The sequence below is a fragment of the Poromitra crassiceps genome (genome assembly GCF_964638095.1).
Source record: "Poromitra crassiceps genome assembly, chromosome: 7".
Lineage (NCBI taxonomy): Eukaryota > Metazoa > Chordata > Actinopteri > Beryciformes > Melamphaidae > Poromitra > Poromitra crassiceps.
Window position 1 is genome coordinate 5609481 of NC_139628.1, and position 22286 is coordinate 5631766.

At 40.5% G+C, this 22286-nt stretch overlaps 1 protein-coding gene across 5 annotated transcripts in view; it reads right to left on the minus strand.

Moving 5' to 3' along the window:
• Positions 1–22286, minus strand: part of LOC310780015 (protein NLRC3-like) — a 116362-nt gene that overhangs the window by 59855 nt on the left and 34221 nt on the right. For all 5 annotated transcript variants that reach the window (XM_083640545.1, XM_083640546.1, XM_083640549.1 and 2 more), the window contains one exon: positions 18033–18099. The gene's annotated coding sequence lies outside the window, so the exon portion shown is untranslated. The remainder of the gene's footprint in view (positions 1–18032; positions 18100–22286) is intronic.

Below are 22286 nucleotides of genomic sequence, written 5' to 3' on the forward strand. Positions count from 1 at the left end.
AACACACATCAAACACAACAACTCTTTCTTACTACACTTTCCAAACATTAACACACATCAAACACAACAACTCTTTCCCACTACACTTTCCAAATGTTAACACACATCAAACACAACAACTCTTTCTTACTACACTTTCCAAATGTTAACACACATCAAACACAACAACTCTTTCCCACTACACTTTCCAAACATTAACACATATCAAACACAACAACTCTTTCCCACTACACTTTCCAAACATTAACACATATCAAACACAACAACTCTTTCCCACTACACTTTCCAAACATTAGGCATTTCTAAGATGTGGGGTCAATATCAATCTAGAATCTAGATTGATTTGATTCACTAATTTGACGTTCTCTCATGCAAAATATCCAACATCCAATATCCAGAAGTAGTGATTACTACACAGAAGTAACTTTAGTTCCACCATTTGCTATTTGCTTCAAACATAATTTGGATCAGTTGTAACTTTGACCATTTCTAACAATTTCTAGACAGTGAATTTACACAAGCACTTGAGTGAAATTCATAGTACCTATAGGGACTGTGATTGAATGAACGCAGATTGTCAGATTTGTTTACCAAACCCTTATCCTGGTGCCTGCAAGGGTCGTCTGTACCACTAATGTCAGCCACTATGTGTTACAATATTGGGCTGGTGTCATAGACCTGGCCCAAAAGTACATGCATCACATATATGTGTGCTGTATATATACATATATGCCTCTACCGTATGGGTTTATCATAATAGTCAAACATGGTTTTTCATGTTCTGACTTGCTGAAATGTGTGCTGCATATATACATGTTAGTTTACACATAATAGCCAAACATGGGTTTTCATGTTCTGATGTGCTGAAATGTGTGCTGCATATATACATGTTAGTTTACACATAATAGCCAAACATGGGTTTTCATGTTCTGATGTGCTGAAATGTTTTACACGTCACGTAAAACAGTTTTTAAAACAGTTAATTAGCCTACACAATGTGTAATTTCAGGTTATTGTAAGTTATTGCATAGTCGCAATCTTTCATACCTGCATACTTACAAGTGGGTTGTTTTTAATGGCATGTGATTTGCGGTTCTAATTACCCAATGTGTAAGGTGATTGTCAATTGTCAATTGTCAATTGTCAATTGTGTAAGGTGATTGTGATGTCAGGTGATTGTAAGTGTGTCATACATACCTACAAGCCACCATATCAGTTGGCTGTGCCAATGATTTTCTGTACCTCTTGATGCGTCAGCATTGTCTTTGTCAGGCTTAGAAGCAATGTCTAAACAGTAAACAGTTTATGACAAGTGGTGGCAGCATGCTATGCTACTACACAAGACGTGTTATGGTACATAAATAATATGTAGCGTGTAATAATCTGAAGAACTCTGTCAGAGTTCTACTCTGTCATTATTTTTACATTTTGACTTTGAGAACTATGATGAACTGTTAGTCTCTGTACTGATGTACAAAAGTAACAAGATTGAGGTTGTGAAATCTTCAACCGGAATAAAAAAAACTGGATATAATATAACTGAATCAGTTAGGCCAAACTATTATCAGTCAGGTCGGTAATGACCGGGGGGAAATTATATGATTATTGTCCATTGTGTGTATGATACAACTTTGTTTATCATTCTGCCCCTCACACTATACAGTCTGTATTTAACTCAACACACTCTACCTGCCCCTGACCTCAGAGGGGCTCTTCTGTCAACGGGTCTGAGGCAAGGTGTGGTGATCACAAGCATTGGCATAAATATTGTGGTAAATGAAATTGGTAAATTGGTTAAGCAAAGCAAGTAATGCTTTTGCAATGAAGTTTGTAAGATAAGATTTGTTGTATTTGTTGTATAAGATGTATTTTACAAGATATTTTCTGAGCTTTGGTTATATTAACTTATTATTTATATTATTATTCTATTATTATTATTCTAATTATTATTATTCTAATTATTATCTACTATTATTCTAATTATTATTATATTATTATATTATTATTATTATTAGGGGTTATTAGCTATACATATTAAAGTATAGATGATTGTTTTGCCCACCTTATTTGGTTGCCTTATCAAAACAAATGTACAGCATGTTAAAGTTTTAAATAAAGTCAAGTCAAGTCAAATCCAACAGGTCTTAATGTCAATTAATTTAGCTTTAACATGTTTTTTTTTTGAAACACACACACACACCCACACATTGACCCCTCTCATATATACGTAACTGCCTATAACTGTACATATATTCCTTTCACACACACACACACACACACTTTTCAAAATAGACACTCTTTCATATTGTGATTCATAGTGATTCTTGTTTGTTTTATGTGATCCCGGTTTTTAAGCAAACCGGATCCAGTTTCCTTGTATGTGTACATCCTGTACAAGGTACATCCTGTACAAGGTACATACTACATTGGACTCAATGATCCACAGATGTATCAAACAAATGTATGTTTTACTGATACAAATGACCAAATTACCACAAATTCAACATGTAATGCCATTTTCTCAATAATTTTGGTCAAAACATTTGGTGTGACCCAGATCAGACATTGTAATGAGGACCTTGTTATCACTGGCGTATACCCAGACTTGGCACATTGGATGTGCCCAAGATCAGACATTGTAATGACTTGATCAAAAATATTACAGACAATATATATATATATATATATATATAGTAAATATAATTGTATAATATATTCAAAGTATTGTTAATTGTTAATTATTATTATTATTCAAAAAACCTGAAAATACTGTAAATACTGTAAATAAACTAAACTAAACCTAAAACATGCTAAGTTGTACTGTGTGTTAATTTAATGTGTTTTTGAAACACACAACCACATATAAAATCTCAAGTGAGATTTTGAGAAAGAAAAAAAGTTTAAAGTATATAAACCCCTCCTAGCTATGTGATTATGTCTGACACCTAGAGGCGAAACATGGTACTGAATTGGCTATCCAAATAGCACGTGGTAAACTAAGTACTTATCAAAGCAACTTATCAAACTCTTCATAACACCCTGACTACTGTAATAGTAGTAATACTGACAGGCTACAATTAGTTCAATTAGTTCAATTAGTTTAACTAAAACCAAGAAGAGAGGTCACATAACTTTACATCACATACATTTCACTGTTTTTTCCTGATTTTCACTGATTTACCTTTGTTTATTCTTCATGTGTAAAGCGCTTTGAGCTGCATTTTATGTATGAAAGGTGCTATACAAATAAAAGTTTATTATTATTATTATTATTATTATTATTATTATTATTATTATTATTATTATAAACAAGCTATTTTGTGCTGGTCTCTATCAAACTTTAACTTTAAAAGTACACTTTGCGTGGAAAACAACTCTTCTCGAGCAGTTTGTGTAATTGTAATTGCATTTACCCACACTGTCCCACAATCAAACCTCTGAAAAATCCTGTCCCACCCTAAACCCTAAACCCTAAAACCTAACCATGCTTGGTGGAGTCCATTGACGTATATATTAATGGACCAAAAAGGAGCTCATTGACTTTGACACAGCAAAATGAAGCTCACTTCCGGATATTGTTTCATTTCGCTTGATGGGTTGAATGAATTAAATTGAATGAAATGCTCCCCCTAGCGGCTGCCGGGGTAGTTTCCGAATTTGCATTATCGCCGTAATGCATTATGGGTAGTCAGATACTACCGGTACTTTGCCTAATGTAGCGGCTAACGCTACTTACTTTGCATTACAGCATTGCATTACATTGATTTAACTTGATTTTTGATCTAACCCCAGCGCTGGGTAGTTGTTTATAACGTGACTATATTTATAACGCTATAATGTACTCTGTTTTCTGGGGCTGAATCCAATGGTCTGAATACAGAGTTAAATCTGAATACGTTAAATGGTCCACCATGTTATGGACGTTAGATGTGTGGTATATATATATATATAGTGACGTGTGTCTACTAACATAAGATAACATACGATAATTTGCTCGAGTATTACTTGCGGTGTTCTTACTGTTCTTATTATCCGATGTTTGTCGTCAATTTTACTCGAAATGGGGGAGGGCCCGTTGACAGAAGAGGCCCGTTGGCTGAGGGGGAGGAGTTTGGCTGTGAATAAGTAGCCGTGCCCCTATACGATTTCTGCACGTTACTAAGCATGGAAGGACACGGATGTAACTATGAAAAACGCCACATGCATAGCTTCTACGTTAGGAAGCAGAATAACGTCAAAACGTGGGGACATTCGTGCGGAAAACCCTGTACCATCGAGAAATCGATACAGCAGCTGAGAGTCGGCGCCAATCCCTCGGGGTTGTATCCTCTGATTACCAGAGAGGATGGAAGCATGCTAGCACCACATGCTCCTTGTGGTGTAGTCAATGTTGACGAAACGCTCACCATCAAGCTGATTAAGTTCGATGACATACCAAAGCATTCTGACAAGCTGTTGTACCCCGACGAGCCGTTGGATAGTTACGTCACATTCTTTGTGAATGTAACGTGGAAAGACAAGGGGCACCATATGCTAAACAGCAAGGTGCTGAGGAAGATGTCTCAGCGGGAAAAGCTGACTCTACAAGTGTATGCGCTAAAGGGAGAAAAGCTTCGAGAGGCATTGAATCGGGATGGCCGGTTCACCGACCAGGTGAACCATACCGGTTGTTATCTGAGGGAGGAGCGAGGAGACTGTTCAATATCCCTTTGGGAGATGGGGTGTTTTGTCGACTTTTCCCAGGACCGGCACTACCAATTCTATTACGAGGAAGAAAATATAAAAATAAAAGAGAAAAAAGCAAAAAAAAAGAAAAAGAAAAGAGCTGACGCAGGCTGACGCAGGCTCTGTGGCGACAGCGACCGATGAGCAAGGAGGAGAAGCTCAACGTAACTGTACGATTATGCCCATGGTGTATTTGGTGACGTAGGTTTGCACCTGTGGTGGCAATATTTTTATATGCAATATATTTTTATTGTATACGGTCCCTGTTCAAATAAACAATAAAGATAATAAAAAGAAATAACTCTTTTTCTGCGTTGTTTTGCTGTCGATACCCCAAACCTCTGGAAATCCCTGACCCTGATCCTGACTCTAACCCTAACCCATGACCAGTTCCCATGGGTAAATGGAGGCTGTGTACGTACAATGGTGAACAATGAGAGTCTGCAACTTATATATTATAGGAGCAATATTTAGAGGAGCAATATTTAGAGGAATATTTAATTTTAAATTAACATTAGGATTATATTGTGTAATAATGTTATTCATTATTTCATTACAACAGACATTTGTACAATATTATTATTATTATTATTAAGGAAAAACCAGATTATGATGAGAATCAATTTTATTTTTATTGGCACAGTATACAAGTTACATACAAGGAATTTGTATTTATATTTCCCTCAGTTCATACAGAAAAGCTTCCGAAGCATCCTGCACTCTTGAAGGGGTAGTATGCTGGTGCAGGCTTTTATAATGTTCAGAAAAGTAAAACTGAGCAGTCCATCTGGCTGGTCCAGAGTCAGGGGCGAATTCGGAGGAGAAGGAAGGTCTTCCGGTGAGTTAGGTGGGGTGGGGAAGAACATTGGTGACGACGACGGGGAACATCCGTACATCAGACGGTTCAACTCTTCAAGGTCTACCTGTGAGGAAGGAGGTGAGGTAGGTGGGGTAATGAAGAACAAGGGTGATGACGACGCGGAACATCCGTACATCAGACGGTTCAACTCTTCTTCCTCCGATTCAGAGTGGCTGTGAGTTGTAATGAAGGACAATGGTGACGGCGACGGGGTCTCCATGATGATATCTGTCTTTTTTATTGTGTAAAATGGTATGAGTCTCTTTTGAACCCGTCTCTTTTATCCTTATGTTGTGATGAGGAGGAGGAGTTAGGTCTAGGGGAGGGCGTAGGGGTATGGGAGGAGATCAAAAAAATGGCGCTGACCGGAATTTGTTAGAGAACAAATGTGAACAAATGTGAACAAATGTGAACAAAAAGTAAGATGGAGGGCGTGGCTTTTTAAAAATTGGGTCCTGTTAAACGTTCGGCTAAATCGCCCCTCCCGATCTTCGGTAAAATGTGTGCGGTTATGTCCATGGCATATTTCTCGCCGTAGGTTTGTTGTATTTGATCTATTGTGGCCAGGATGGCTGCCTTCTTCAAACATCTTCTAGGGATGGTTTGAATTATGTCGATATCATCAGGTAACGTTGCGATAGCAGCTGCCTCATCACAGTCCTCAGGATTCCTTTCTGTATTGCCATCTACAGCTACAGCTGCAGTAGCAGGGGAGGGAGGCCTACGAAAACACTGAATGAGTGTCGTTTGAGTCGTTTGCTTTCGCTTCATTGTGTACCTATCAAATACGGCATCTCCTCCCCTGAGCAACTGTTTTGGTTGGCAGCAAGCAACGTCACAGTTACGTCACGCTCGTCATGTTCGAGTCGGCTCGACGGAAGCCGCTAGGGTTCAAAAGTCTGCGCTTTGTAACACCGAGCGCACAGGGTGAATTTTTCTTTTCTCTTTTTTCTTTCTCAAAATCTCACTTGAGATTTTATATGTGGTTGTGTGTTTCAAAAACACATTAAATTAACACACAGTACAACTTAGCATGTTTTAGGTTTAGTTTAGTTTATTTACAGTATTTACAGTATTTTCAGGTTTTTTGAATAATAATAATAATTAACAATTAACAATACTTTGAATATATTATACAATTATATTTACTATATATATATATATATATATATATTGTCTGTAATATTTTTGATCAAGTCATTACAATGTCTGATCTTGGGCACATCCAATGTGCCAAGTCTGGGTATACGCCAGTGATAACAAGGTCCTCATTACAATGTCTGATCTGGGTCACACCAAATGTTTTGACCAAAATTATTGAGAAAATGGCATTACATGTTGAATTTGTGGTAATTTGGTCATTTGTATCAGTAAAACATACATTTGTTTGATACATCTGTGGATCATTGAGTCCAATGTAGTATGTACCTTGTACAGGATGTACCTTGTACAGGATGTACACATACAAGGAAACTGGATCCGGTTTGCTTAAAAACCGGGATCACATAAAACAAACAAGAATCACTATGAATCACAATATGAAAGAGTGTCTATTTTGAAAAGTGTGTGTGTGTGTGTGTGTGTGTGTGAAAGGAATATATGTACAGTTATAGGCAGTTACGTATATATGAGAGGGGTCAATGTGTGGGTGTGTGTGTGTGTTTCAAAAAAAAAACATGTTAAAGCTAAATTAATTGACATTAAGACCTGTTGGATTTGACTTGACTTGACTTTATTTAAAACTTTAACATGCTGTACATTTGTTTTGATAAGGCAACCAAATAAGGTGGGCAAAACAATCATCTATACTTTAATATGTATAGCTAATAACCCCTAATAATAATAATAATATAATAATATAATAATAATTAGAATAATAGTAGATAATAATTAGAATAATAATAATTAGAATAATAATAATAGAATAATAATATAAATAATAAGTTAATATAACCAAAGCTCAGAAAATATCTTGTAAAATACATCTTATACAACAAATACAACAAATCTTATCTTACAAACTTCATTGCAAAAGCATTACTTGCTTTGCTTAACCAATTTACCAATTTCATTTACCACAATATTTATGCCAATGCTTGTGATCACCACACCTTGCCTCAGACCCGTTGACAGAAGAGCCCCTCTGAGGTCAGGGGCAGGTAGAGTGTGTTGAGTTAAATACAGACTGTATAGTGTGAGGGGCAGAATGATAAACAAAGTTGTATCATACACACAATGGACAATAATCATATAATTTCCCCCCGGTCATTACCGACCTGACTGATAATAGTTTGGCCTAACTGATTCAGTTATATTATATCCAGTTTTTTTTATTCCGGTTGAAGATTTCACAACCTCAATCTTGTTACTTTTGTACATCAGTACAGAGACTAACAGTTCATCATAGTTCTCAAAGTCAAAATGTAAAAATAATGACAGAGTAGAACTCTGACAGAGTTCTTCAGATTATTACACGCTACATATTATTTATGTACCATAACACGTCTTGTGTAGTAGCATAGCATGCTGCCACCACTTGTCATAAACTGTTTACTGTTTAGACATTGCTTCTAAGCCTGACAAAGACAATGCTGACGCATCAAGAGGTACAGAAAATCATTGGCACAGCCAACTGATATGGTGGCTTGTAGGTATGTATGACACACTTACAATCACCTGACATCACAATCACCTTACACAATTGACAATTGACAATTGACAATTGACAATCACCTTACACATTGGGTAATTAGAACCGCAAATCACATGCCATTAAAAACAACCCACTTGTAAGTATGCAGGTATGAAAGATTGCGACTATGCAATAACTTACAATAACCTGAAATTACACATTGTGTAGGCTAATTAACTGTTTTAAAAACTGTTTTACGTGACGTGTAAAACATTTCAGCACATCAGAACATGAAAACCCATGTTTGGCTATTATGTGTAAACTAACATGTATATATGCAGCACACATTTCAGCACATCAGAACATGAAAACCCATGTTTGGCTATTATGTGTAAACTAACATGTATATATGCAGCACACATTTCAGCAAGTCAGAACATGAAAAACCATGTTTGACTATTATGATAAACCCATACGGTAGAGGCATATATGTATATATACAGCACACATATATGTGATGCATGTACTTTTGGGCCAGGTCTATGACACCAGCCCAATATTGTAACACATAGTGGCTGACATTAGTGGTACAGACGACCCTTGCAGGCACCAGGATAAGGGTTTGGTAAACAAATCTGACAATCTGCGTTCATTCAATCACAGTCCCTATAGGTACTATGAATTTCACTCAAGTGCTTGTGTAAATTCACTGTCTAGAAATTGTTAGAAATGGTCAAAGTTACAACTGATCCAAATTATGTTTTAAGCAAATAGCAAATGGTGGAACTAAAGTTACTTCTGTGTAGTAATCACTACTTCTGGATATTGGATGTTGGATATTTTGCATGAGAGAACGTCAAATTAGTGAATCAAATCAATCTAGATTCTAGATTGATATTGACCCCACATCTTAGAAATGCCTAATGTTTGGAAAGTGTAGTGGGAAAGAGTTGTTGTGTTTGATATGTGTTAATGTTTGGAAAGTGTAGTGGGAAAGAGTTGTTGTGTTTGATATGTGTTAATGTTTGGAAAGTGTAGTGGGAAAGAGTTGTTGTGTTTGATGTGTGTTAACATTTGGAAAGTGTAGTAAGAAAGAGTTGTTGTGTTTGATGTGTGTTAACATTTGGAAAGTGTAGTGGGAAAGAGTTGTTGTGTTTGATGTGTGTTAATGTTTGGAAAATGTAGTAAGAAAGAGTTGTTGTGTTTGATGTGTGTTAATGTTTGGAAAGTGTAGTAAGAAAGAGTTGTTGTGTTTGATGTGTGTTAATGTTTGGAAAGTGTAGTGGGAAAGAGTTGTTGTGTTTGATGTGTGTTAATGTTTGGAAAGTATAGTAAGAAAGAGTTGTTGTGTTTGATGTGTGTTAATGTTTGGAAAGTGTAGTAAGAAAAGAGTTGTTGTGTTTGATGTGTGTTAATGTTTGGAATGTGTAGTAAGAAAAGAGTTGTTGTGTTTGATGTGTGTTAATGTTTGGAAAGTGTAGTAAGAAAGAGTTGTTGTGTTTGATGTGTGTTAATGTTTGGAAAGTGTAGTGGGAAAGAGTTGTTGTGTTTGATGTGTGTTAATGTTTGGAAAGTATAGTAAGAAAGAGTTGTTGTGTTTGATGTGTGTTAATGTTTGGAAAGTGTAGTAAGAAAAGAGTTGTTGTGTTTGATGTGTGTTAATGTTTGGAATGTGTAGTAAGAAAAGAGTTGTTGTGTTTGATGTGTGTTAATGTTTGGAAAGTGTAGTGAGAAAAGTTGAATTAAGTTATGTTATTTAGACTAGTGCTATTTTTGTTGACAATATTGTAACAATGGGCACATTGTCTGAAACCCCTCATCTATAGGCTTGTAAGGAGAGGAGAAGAGAGGGGAGAGGTGAGGAGAGGAGAGGAGACGTGAGGTGAGGAGAGGAGAGAAGAGAAGAGAGGAGAGGAGGGGAGAGAAGAGGAGAGGAGATAGGAGGGGGTGAGGTGTGGAGAGGAGAGAAGAGGAGATGTGGGGGGAGACCAAGTTGAATTAAGTTGTAATACATACAACAAACATATTGTAAGTGTGCTATACGTTTTAATTTTATAACAATTGTATTACAAAGATTATTATTATTATATACCATTAATATATATACTTGGTGCTTGTCTACAAAACATAAAGTCTCACAGTAAATTAACCAATTCTGTGAGGAGGACTAGTTAGTTATATAATAATATAGTTAGTAACTATTAAAATAATCATATAAAAATACGAAAAATAAAACTAAGATGTTTGTTCACGTTCCATATTCTATATTTTGAAATAATACCCGTAGGTCACGGATATCCGGGGTCTGGGTTGTACCAAGATTGAGAGTGGTTGAGATTTGTGAAATCTTCAACTGTAATAAAAAACGAGAGGGGTCCATGCTACTGAAACGTTATATCAATTTTTGGTCATATCGACCAAGACCAGGCCAATTCTACAGATCGTAGTGTATGCTAGCTAGCTAGCGCTAAGCTAACACTGATTCAATGTCGCCATATGTTTGAACCAAATGCTGTACAACACAAACAAGTTGTAAACCATTAATACTTACGCTCACACGTATAGTGATGCAGCTGATGCTATCATGCTGTTTTGTTTATTGTACTGTACAATAACGTAACAAACTCTGATAGGACACATAGGCTGGCGTGTGTATGTATTCCAGTAAATATAACAACGCATCCGTTATTGCATACGCATAAACAACAAACTAACTTTTATCAATGCATCAATTTGGTCATTCAGTGGCGTTTTACTGTAATGCAAAGTAAGTAGCGTTAGCTGATACATTAGCCAAAGTACCGGTAGTATCTGACTACCCATAATGCATTACGGCGATAAGGGAGACAGGGCAAACGGCATAGTCATACACCATAGTCTGTATTCAATCGTTTTCAATTCAAACCTGAAATTGAAACCTCAATCTGTATTGATCATATTTAATTCAAAGCTTAATAGGCTTATAGCCTATCAAAAAAAAACATCATGGTGATGTCACAATTGGATCCGGAGTGGGAAAAACATGGGAAAATACATAATATCACACATGAATGATGAAGTTGACTGGAATGTTTCAGTGTGTCATGTTTACCTGTGAATTTGTGGGTGCGTGTGTTTGTGGCTGGCTGTGAATATGTGTGTGAGTGGGTGGGTGTGTGTGTGTGTGTGTGTGTGTGTGTGTGTGTGTGTGTGTGTGTGTGTTGCCCGGATGGAATCTACAGAATAGCCTTGGGAATACATTAGTAGGCTATACATTAGTAGGCTATACTAGCTAAGATAGCCTGCTCAACATGCAATTATGGAATATTTGCATGCACAATATGCAATTATGGAATATTTGAATGGTGGATACATTGTACATTGTATTGTACATACATATAAGTGGGGCATGGGAGGAAAAAACTGTGGGGGCTCTATGGGTGAGTCAGAGAAATACGTGAGCAAGCAGCTATTCATAGCTTTCAAGGGGGCGTTACGTGTTGCTGGGAACGCCCACTTGATCTCCCCGCTATTCGTAGCTTTCAAGGGGTGTTACGTGTTGCCGGGAACGCCCCCCACCTGACGGTCAAAAACAAACAAGTTTATTTAAAACGGAAGTGTTTGTGAAATCGGCAGAACACCGGCCGTGGTAATAGACAATGTCACGTGGGGGATGGGGTGGGATGGGCTGGCAGGGGAAGCCTGGGGGCCGGTTGAGTCAGAGAAAACATCAACAGGCAGTGGAATCTGTCGTTGGTGTTGGGGGTGAGATGGGATGGGAGGGACAACCTGGGGTGGGGTGAGATAGAGATTGTGAAAATGGTCGCCGCTGTTAACAAATATTAGTTTAGTAGCTCCTAAAATGGGCCAAAATGCATTTTGGCCGAGATCAAAAAATTGTTGTCAGTTGAGATCAAAAAATGCTGCTGCTGCGCTCTGCCTCCACTGCTTCTCTCAAAAAACTAACAGCGATGCCTTGTGATTGTACTCAGCTGACAGCCCTCCTGCTTATAAAGGGAGGTGCTTCCTGTCGCGGAGTTGCGTCATAGAGGACACGCATCACGCAGCACGCCTCTTGTCACGAAGAGACGTGCTGCGTGATGCACGCCTCTTGTCACGAAGAGACGTGCTGCGTGCTGCGGAAGTCGTTGATGTTTCACAAGCCGCGTCCATAACAACAGCGAGCAAAAGAGAGGTGTCTGTCTTGGTGAGGGGCCTGAGATAGAGGAATCTGTAGGCTAGTTTAGTAGCTCTAAAATGGGCCAAATGTATTTGGCCGAGATCAAAAAACTGTAGACAGTGGAAATGGTCCAGCTGGGTTTGCATAATGATTGCTCAAATGTATTTGCCCCGAGATAAAAAAAAAAAAAAAAAAAGCGGTGGTATTTGTCGTGAGCTGTGGTATGGGGGAAAAAGGGGAAGTGGCCTTTGGAGGGCTTTTGAAATAATCACTTTTTTCAAAAGAAAAGTGATTTAAAAACAGAAGTGCCCCTTTTGCGGGTTAGTGGAATAAAGCATTTTTTGCGCAAAATGGCTTTAAACACAAGACAAAAAAAATGGAGAAGTGCACTTTGCAGAAGTACTGAGAAATTGATTTTTACCCAAAAAGAAACCACTTCCCCTTTTTCAAAAAGCGGAAGTGCCCTTTTTGAGGAAGTTCTAAAAATGGCTTTTATTTTCTTTTTCACTACTCCCCACCCATCACTACTACTTTCACTCGACATCGTTACTTTTGTTTTCGCTGCTCAGCTGTATAGACGGTTTTCACGGAATGGTCAGTCCTGCACTTGAATGTTTTTTTTTCTTTTATGTCCATAGCAAACACTGCAACAGGAAGTGAGCGGGGGTTCAATTTAGAATGTTTTTGTTGTCAAGTTAAAACCGTCAATAGCAGTAAACACGAGCCTGCTGCATTCAGATAGATACAGGAATGTGAACGTTGGATACATCCTAAAATCAGCTGTGGATCACAGACATGTTTGCACTCTGTGTTGTTCAGAATCGCACGAGCCGCTGCTCAGGGACTGGGCACAGCTGTCCCGCTTGCTTTCTCCCCCACTCCGCAAAGAAATAGGCTACACCTTGACAACGCACACTCTAGTCTAAAGCGTGTATCGGGCCGGAGCAGTGTTTTATTTATTTATTTTTTTGGCACACAGACTTTCCACTCTGCTGGTCTAAATACCAGGTGTGGTCTTGCGCATTCCTGGCTCGCAGTTTTCTGCAGGTGCACAGAGATATCTCTACAATCACTAAACATTGTTCATTTATGTTGTCTTGCCATACAGTTTGTTAAGTTTGTCAAATGCGTAATCCGAGAGCGCAAGGATCTGTTCCACAGCAGCATATTCAACTGATTATTTATATCTCCTGACACGCCAACAGGATCTAATCATAAATTATGTTTTCTACACATCTAAAGGTGAGCTGTTACACATGCCCACATTCATACAGTGAAAAGTGTTTGAAAAAAATTAATTTTAACTTTGAGTCAAATGCTCACAGTTGAATAAGGTTCATTGAGTCATATATTAGCAAGATGAGGACGCTCTTATTTGTGAATGCCAGTCGGGTTGAACTGATTTTGTTTTATGAAAATCTGATGAAATGTAGCTTCCCCATTCCCGATGGTCTAGCGCCGCCTATGCATATTTTCAATAAAAAACAATGAGTTGCAGTGTTTGATGCAGCCAGGAAACTCAGAGAAATATGGACTTGAAAATCAATTTCGGAGTGGGGGGGTTTCAAAATGGAGGGGTTGTCCCCATTCGGAATAGCGGTGCCTTTAAAAAAATGGGAATACCCCTCCATTACGAAGAATGGAGGTCGATCTTCGGAGTGGGGGGGTTTCGAAAAGGCAGGGTGTAACCTGAACGTCCCTGTCCAAATTGCACCAAATCCGACACTGCAAATTGCAGTAACGCTAGAATACAGAAAGTGAACTCTTTATTTTATGGGGGCATTAAAAGCCCCCGTCATCCCAAATCAAAGGGCAATTTTATTTTATTTTTTGCTGGCATTTTTGCTGCCATTCCTGCTAATTTCCGACCCATGATACACAGACACACAACTTCAACTTTATTATTAGGGGTGTCTGTCAGGATTTTATGTCGGATGAAGAGGATGGCAGTGTAGACGGCGTCGATTGATGGATTGTGCGGTGTCCATCTTTTCGCAGCCAGGAGCTCAGTGAGTTGTGTGCTATGCTTCAGGATAGACTGGACGCCATTCATGAGCACCCAGCCTCCCACATGACACCCCGCCCACCGCGTCTACAGGGACCATTTTCGAATAGACTTCAACCCCAAAAAATTGAACCAGATGCAAAAAGACATTTAAAGTAGACCTGGTCAATAAAAAAAACAAGGCTAGGTCGGAACCTAGCATATGTCCAGCGCGATAAAGCGTTCACGAGCATCGGCACTGGACATTAGACTGGACAAAACCTGCTTCCGCTGGCCAAAAAAGTTGTGTGTGGAGTGACATTGGGCCCTATCTTCCCAAAAGCACTAATTTAGCGTTTGCGCTCGTTTAACACTGTGTGCAATGCAAATGGAGGGCGGACACAAGCGCATGCCTGTGATAATTGTACTGGGCATTGGCTGCCCCATGCCAAAGCAGGCGTTTCAGTGCTAAAATGTGGGATAGATGGTATTATGCTATCGTTAGCAGCGTGCAATTACTTTGCGCTAAGAGCTTTGAAAAGGACCTCTTAGGCGCAAATACCTCACTGCGCTGGGTTGCGCACCATAATCTCCGTGCAGCGCAGCGCAGTGGAAAGTGGAATTCCTTTTGAATATGTCATTACGCACAGCCTTGCCACGCCAATACATCAAATTATGCTGCTAAAATTGGGTATTAGCAGATAATTCAGTGAGGCAATTAACTATAACTCACTGAGAAACTTTTATCACATCGCAAAGAGGGAAATTAATTGAGAAAACTTGTTGGACAATGGACATAGGCTATTTACCTTCATAAGCCAGAGGGTCGTTGTCACCACAGACGATCTGTCAATAAGCTCTCTCTGTCCTCGCACGAGTGAGTACACTCTATTACGCATGGAGAGAATTACAGCCTATTGCATGCCTCGCGCAGCCATTGCGAGACGGGAATCTGATTGGTTTTGATTGACGTAATGCCCAGCATTGCCTGGCCACGCCTGTGAATAATTCTGGTAGTTAAGACCGCCCAAATCCCATTTGCGCAGGCATTTTGGGGCGCAGATGATTTTGGCACGGCTCTAATTTGCGTCTGCGACTCGTGCCGTGAACGTTTCCGCATCTCGGCCGAGAATTGCATTCCCAACATATTTCGGGCTGTTTTAACTTAGAAATCAGGGAGGTAACGTCTACCAGACAATTATATCACTTTTAAACAGTTACATTTCTGTATAAATCATTACAATATGCTCCTGTGAGGTGGGGATGCTGCCGGCGCTGGGGTGCAAAACTCGGCATAACACCTGACGGACGGTGCAAGGCCGACTGCTATCTTCCCTGCCTTAAGGCACGCGCAAACAGGTGCGCAAGCGCTATTAGGGGATAGCGCCTGTCGGAAGATAGGGGCCATTGTTTTCGAGTGTTGTCATTTATTGAATGTACATGTCACGTCATGACATGTCATGTACACGTCATGACACGTCATGACATGATGTCATTTACTGAATTTGGGGAAGGACCCCTGTGTTTTTGTGTTTTTTTTCTTCATATTTTCTGTTTGCAGTGCAGTGTGGTTTATATTAAAGCTTAAGCTTTTCAACATATTTCTCGAATTATATATTTTTCCTCTCTCCCAATACATTGATCTCAATATTGCAGTGTGGAAAATACCAATAATACTTGAATACATGAAAATAGAAGACATATTTTAGATTTAGAATGTAAATGGTCTATGAAATAAATTAATTTAATGTAATTTCACATAACATGAACACAGCCATCCATCCAGATTCATTTTGGTCCTTCATAAGAAATAATTTGAGCACCTCTGCCATATAGGGTAACAACAATAACATGAAAGTATTTCCAGTAAGTGCAGTTTTTTTATGTAGGCTTATGTACACACAATTTATTATTATGAAATTAATTTAATTAATAATGGGGGGGGGGGGGGGGGGTTCACTGTCCTATATAGCCACTGGCTCATGGCTGATCTATAGGACCAATCGGTTGATTGTATTTGTAGCTGTTTGTAGTTTTCATCCAATGAATGCCTTCCCATGGCCAGGGGCTGTCCCAATGGATGTCGCCCCTGGCCATGGGAAGGTATTAATTGGATGAAAACTACAAACAGCTACAAATACAATCAACCGATTGGTTCTATAGATCAGCCCTGAGCCAATGGCTATGAGCCTGGCTGTCTCCAAACTGGAGTCATCACATTGGAATGCACCTCTGAATGCCCCCCTCAGAGGTGTTAAGTGCCCGCTGCCACGGGAACATTCATATGAATGGCCCATGGGTGTGAAAAGCTGGTATGTTTACTGGTTTTTGCGGGACAAGAAAAGTGGGGGGAAAGTACCACATAGTGTTCACATATTGAGCACTATGCGGTCATTTACTTGCCCGGAAAGCAGCTTTTTCATGCAGTGTGAAACACAGACACACAACTTCAACTTTATTATACTAGTGACAATTCCTCACCCGCTCTGCAGCTCACCCACTGCACGTCACATACGCAGCTCCGCCGCTATGCGGCCTCGCCTGCTCTCTCGCCTGTTCTATGACATCACAGATCGGATGACATCATCACGGATGACTTCATCACTGATGATGTTATCACTGATGGTGTCATCATTGATGACATCACATCATTAGGTAATTAGCGCAATCACCTAATTAAATCCGGCTCTGTCAGGTCACCCGCACGGTAGAGAGCTGCGCGGGCCTGAAATCTCTGCCCGATCCCTCCCCGGCCCGTGACATGCAGACCCGTGCCCGATCCGGCCCGGATGAGTTATGAAATTAATTGGCCTGAGCCCGAAGCCAATATTACGATATAATGACACATCTCTCCCTCTCTGTCCCTCAGCTGCTTCTGCGCGGCCGTGGTGCTCCTGCAGCCTCTCTCTCTATTTGACTCTCTCTCTCTCTCTCTGTTTGGGAGCTGTACATCGACGGACACGGCACACACGGCTTGTTTTTTTTTTTTTTTACATACTAACACAGCACGCTGTCTGTCGCTGACTGAGCGGAAAGCTACATGTCATGACATGAGTATGACTGGCAGACTAACGTGACGTCACGTGAGGGTCTGTGTGTGACTGTGGCTGGGGGAGTGTCTGTGCACTCCTCTTTGTCTGACTGTGCTGTGCTGTGTAAAATCAAGCGAGTAATACAACGTTATTTAATTTAATTATTGAAACAGGCCCGACCGCAGCCCGGCCCGGACCTATTAATAAAAAAGAAAAGAAAAAACAGGCCTGGCCTCGGCCCGTATTGGCAGGCCCGAGGGCCCCGCGAGGGTACCTTCGGGTTTGCGGCTCTCTACCGCACAGGGGCTCTTTGCACCCCCTGGCATAGCTGTTGCTGGCCAAAATTCTGCTCACACACACACACAGACACATCTCTTATTATATATAGATGAACGCCATCTGCAAATAGCAGGTTCATGATTTGAAATACTACAGCAGTTCATCTTGCAAAAGTCAACATACAGCCATAACATACAACATGATAGTGTGTTCATCTAACAATATTGTTTTCCTTTAAGCAGGAAGATCCTTTTTCAAGAGAGACCTCCTAACAGTACACATATAAAAAGACAGAAGTTTGTTCACATGTTGCCAGACAACAAAACAATCAGTAAACAAAGACAAAATGTAGTCAGCATTACCTTGGAAGATGTTCTCCTGGTGAATCCACAGCATCAAGTCACAGAGACAGAGAATGTCTGCTTTCATCTGTAGAGAAAGAGAGAGAGAGACAGACTCTGCTTAATACTCTCCTTTGTCAGTCCTGTATCTGTGTTCATTTGATGTGAGGGTGTGGCCTCATAACTTCAGGGTAAACAAGTCTCGTCTATAGTGTAACGGCACAGGCCAGAACCCGCAGGGCAGACGCAGTCACCACAGATCAGGTGAAGTAGTTCTACTATGTCCACTAGATGGAGACATTAACCACATAATCTACAGTCAACTAAACAGCAGACCAGAGGGGATCTAATTATGTCTGATGTCACAGACAGCTGCAATATCAAAACTCTTACTGATGCGAAGCATGTGACAGGAAGTCCATTCCTTCTATTTTATTCAAAGAGATTTTACTATCTTGTGATTACATTGTTTTACTTTGTACTTTGTTTGATCATTTGTTGTATTTTAATGTATTGCCTCATCATGTTGTTGGTTGTAACTAGCTTCCCCAGGTTTTAGGCCTAGTCGAGAACAGGAAGTGAAACCTGCTTAAATAAGCACATAATACATTAAATAGCTTTTATACATTATATTACATTAAAATGTAATATGGTATAATACAATATAATATTGTTAATAAAGCATAGTTGAACTTGTGTGATAAAGAATTACCTATTAACTTCGTCAATTGTCAAAAGCATCTCATAACAGCCCTATCTGGCAGTGCTGCATGCATGAGAGAAACCAAAGTTTTCCCCCAGAGAGAGAGAGAGAGAGAGAGAGAGAGAGAGAGAGAGAGAGAGAGAGAGAGAGAGAGACGGGGGAGTGGGCAGACTGGTTTGAATCAGGAAACATCTGTCCACACTTTATTGCAGCAAGTAGCCCTAACACTACTTGACAAGAGCAGGGTGAAGAAAAAATATGAAATAGAAAACGTCAGGCAGAGCAGCACTCTAACGTTTTATCTGTCTTTTTGCATCAGTGACATTTTGTTTTGCCACAGACGCTCATGCTCCCCCCCCCCCCCCCCCCCCGCCCCTTCCCCCCATGGGTTTACAATGTGACCTCAAAGTAAGCAGCTTTGGTGCATCTGACTCTCACCATGTCAACACTTGATGGTGCTGTGCAGTCTGCAGACCAGCAAAGCCACACGTTTTTTTTTTGTCTTTTCACCAAAAAGATTATTCAGCATCGTTCCCCATAACCTTTACAAGTTCATACAACTCCACCTCCTGTTAACATGTTCACTGCCAATGACGTATTAATCCGTCAAAAAAAATCCAACGGTTGACTGCCAATGACGTATTAACACATTAAGTGCCAGAGACGGACTAATTCGTCTTACATAATCCAGCGCTTAAGTGCCAAGGACGGACTAACTCGTCTTACATAAAGATTTTTTTTTTTTGACAGTGGGACATCAATCAACCGCTTTTACATCTTCGAGATAACTATTTGGAGCAAGAGCATGTGTGTAATCTATTTTACCGACCACTAAGTGGCGACAGAGACCGAGAGAAGTCACAGCCACGGGACCCAAAAGCCACAAAAGCAGCCGCCTCCCGGACACACACACACAGAACGGACAGAGATCCCTTCCCCCCAGAGCCGCGCAGCAACGCGCGAACACACACACACACACACACACACACACACACACACACACACACACACACACACACACACACACACACACCGCGGAAGCAAGCCATTCAAGGAAATGGCGATTAGTAATCCATTTCAGACTCGTCTTGCCCGACAGGCAAGCAGGCAGGCAGGCACGCAGACAGACAGGCAGGCAGCACAACGCGCTTCTGACACGCCCGCTGAAGCCAGGAGGAAGGAGGAGAAGACACACGGAGGGAGGAGTTTGAATGAGAGGGGTGTTTCCTGTTGTTATGGAGGAAATTACTGTTCAAAACTATTGTTTAGAATGTCTGACGGTCTTACTGATGCCAAAAATGAATGGTTAAAGTGACTGTTTCACAAAAAGCCATTTATCTCTGAATAAATTTCCAGACGCTGAAACCATGCTGTACTCAACGGCTAATATCTACATAACTACTAACTCTGCAAACTAACTCTTTTAGACAGAGAAAGCACACATTCTATTAGTTATTTTTAGATGATTGATGTTCATGAATTCTTAACAGAAAAGAATCCTCGGCTGTTCTAAAATGAGCCAGAATCGTCAAAAACACCCCTGGCACAACTTACCTACAGGAATGAAAACATGGCTGGCATTCAATGTGTTAATACATCAAAAAAATGATTTTTTTTTTTTTGACCGTGGGATGTGCATCTAACCCTTTTACATCTCTTATATGAATATTGAAGCCAGCGAACGTGTACAACCCATTCCACCGACCCACTAAGTGGCGACAGTGCTCTCCTGACTAGAGGAAGGCAAGCAAAAAGCAGTGTGAGGAAGCCATTCTCATGAAAATGGATTGGCGAAAACGCTTTCGTTTTCGCGCTGATTGCTGGCGGTGCGGGATTGCAAATTTGCATAATAGATTACGGGTGGAACACACTTTGAAACACGCAGCATAAATATGACCAGAATCGCAAAAGCTTCATCAAAGTCTCAACCGAAACTCCAAGAAACGAGCGAGCCCATATCCAGACTTGCACAGCGGCCGCCAGCAGACAGGCAGCAGCAGCAAAGCAGTGAGCCTGGTGACGCGAGGTTACAGGAGCAACAGAAACGAGCTTGTGACACGCCCGCTGCAGCCAAGAAGAACACACACGGAGGGAGGAGTTTGAAGGAGAGGGGTGTTTCCTGCTGTTATGGAGGAAATTACTGTTCAAAACTATTGTTTAGATGTCTGACGTCTTACTGATGCCAAAAATGAATGGTTAAAGTGACTGTTCTATCGAATTTCACAAAAAGCCATTTATCTCAGAATAAATTTTCAGACGCTGAAACCATGCTGTATTCAAGTGCTAATGCCTACATAACTACTAACTCTACAAACTAACTCTTTTAGACAGAGAAAGCACACATTCTATTAGTTCTTTTTAGATATTTTGTGTTCACAAAATCTTAGCAGAAAAGAATCCTCAGGTCTTGAAAGATGAGCCAGAATCCTCAAAAAAACCCTCTGGCAGAACCTACCTACAGTAAAAAAAAAAACAGCTGGCAGTGAATGTGTTAAATGTGGAAAAATTCTAAAATTCAAGAGGCTGTGTGACGATCAAACGACCTGTGGAATCCACATCCCTGACATTACAGGAAAAAAATAGCTCAGTTCAATATGTCAAATAGAGCACCTTCCTCACGTCCATAGCCACCATGTGTTGTCCCAGACAGCCAGGTTGGAGAGAGCCTGGTGACGCGGGGTTAGGTTGGCAAGGCAACAAGAAAACTCACTGGCCTCTATCTTCCGACAGGCGCCATCCCCTACCCCCGCTATCCACGGCACCTGTCGCAAGCGCAAATTAGAGCTGTGCCAATTCTGCCAAAAATCATCTGCGCCCCAAAATGCCTGCGCAAACGGGATTTGGGCGGTCTTAACTACCAGAATTATTCACAGGCGTGGCCAGGCAAGGCTGGGCATTACGTCAATCAAAACCAATCAGATTCCCATCTCGCAATGGTTGTTTGCGCGAGGTTGCCTCGCCGAGGCATGCAATATGCTGTAATTCTCTCCATGCGTAATAGAGTGTACTACTCACTCGTGCGAGGACAGAGGGAGCTTATTGACAGATCGTGCCAATGACCCTTTGGGTTATGAAGATAAATAGCCTATGTCCATTGTCCCACAAGTGTTCTCAATTAATTTCCCTCTTTGCGATGTGATAAAAGTTTCTCAGTGAGTTATAGTTGATTGCCTCACTGAATTATCTGCTAATACCCAATTTTAGCAGCATAATTTGATGTCTTGGCATGGCAAGATGTGCTTAATGACATTTTGACAGAATTCCACTTTCCACTCTGCAAATACCTCCCTGCGCTGGGAGCACAGCCGTAATCTCCGTGCAGAGCGCCCAGCGCAGAGAGGTATTTGCGCGTAGGAGGTCCTTTTCAAAGCTCTTAGCGCAAAGTAATTGCACGCTGCTGATGATAGGGTAAGGCCATCTATCCCACATTTTAGCGCTGAAACGCCTGCTTTGGCATGGGGCAGCCAATGCCCAGTATAATTATCACAGGCATGCGCTTGTGTCCGCCCCCAATTTGCATTGCGCACAGCGTTAAACGAGCGCAAAGGCAACATTAGCGCTTTTGGGAAGAT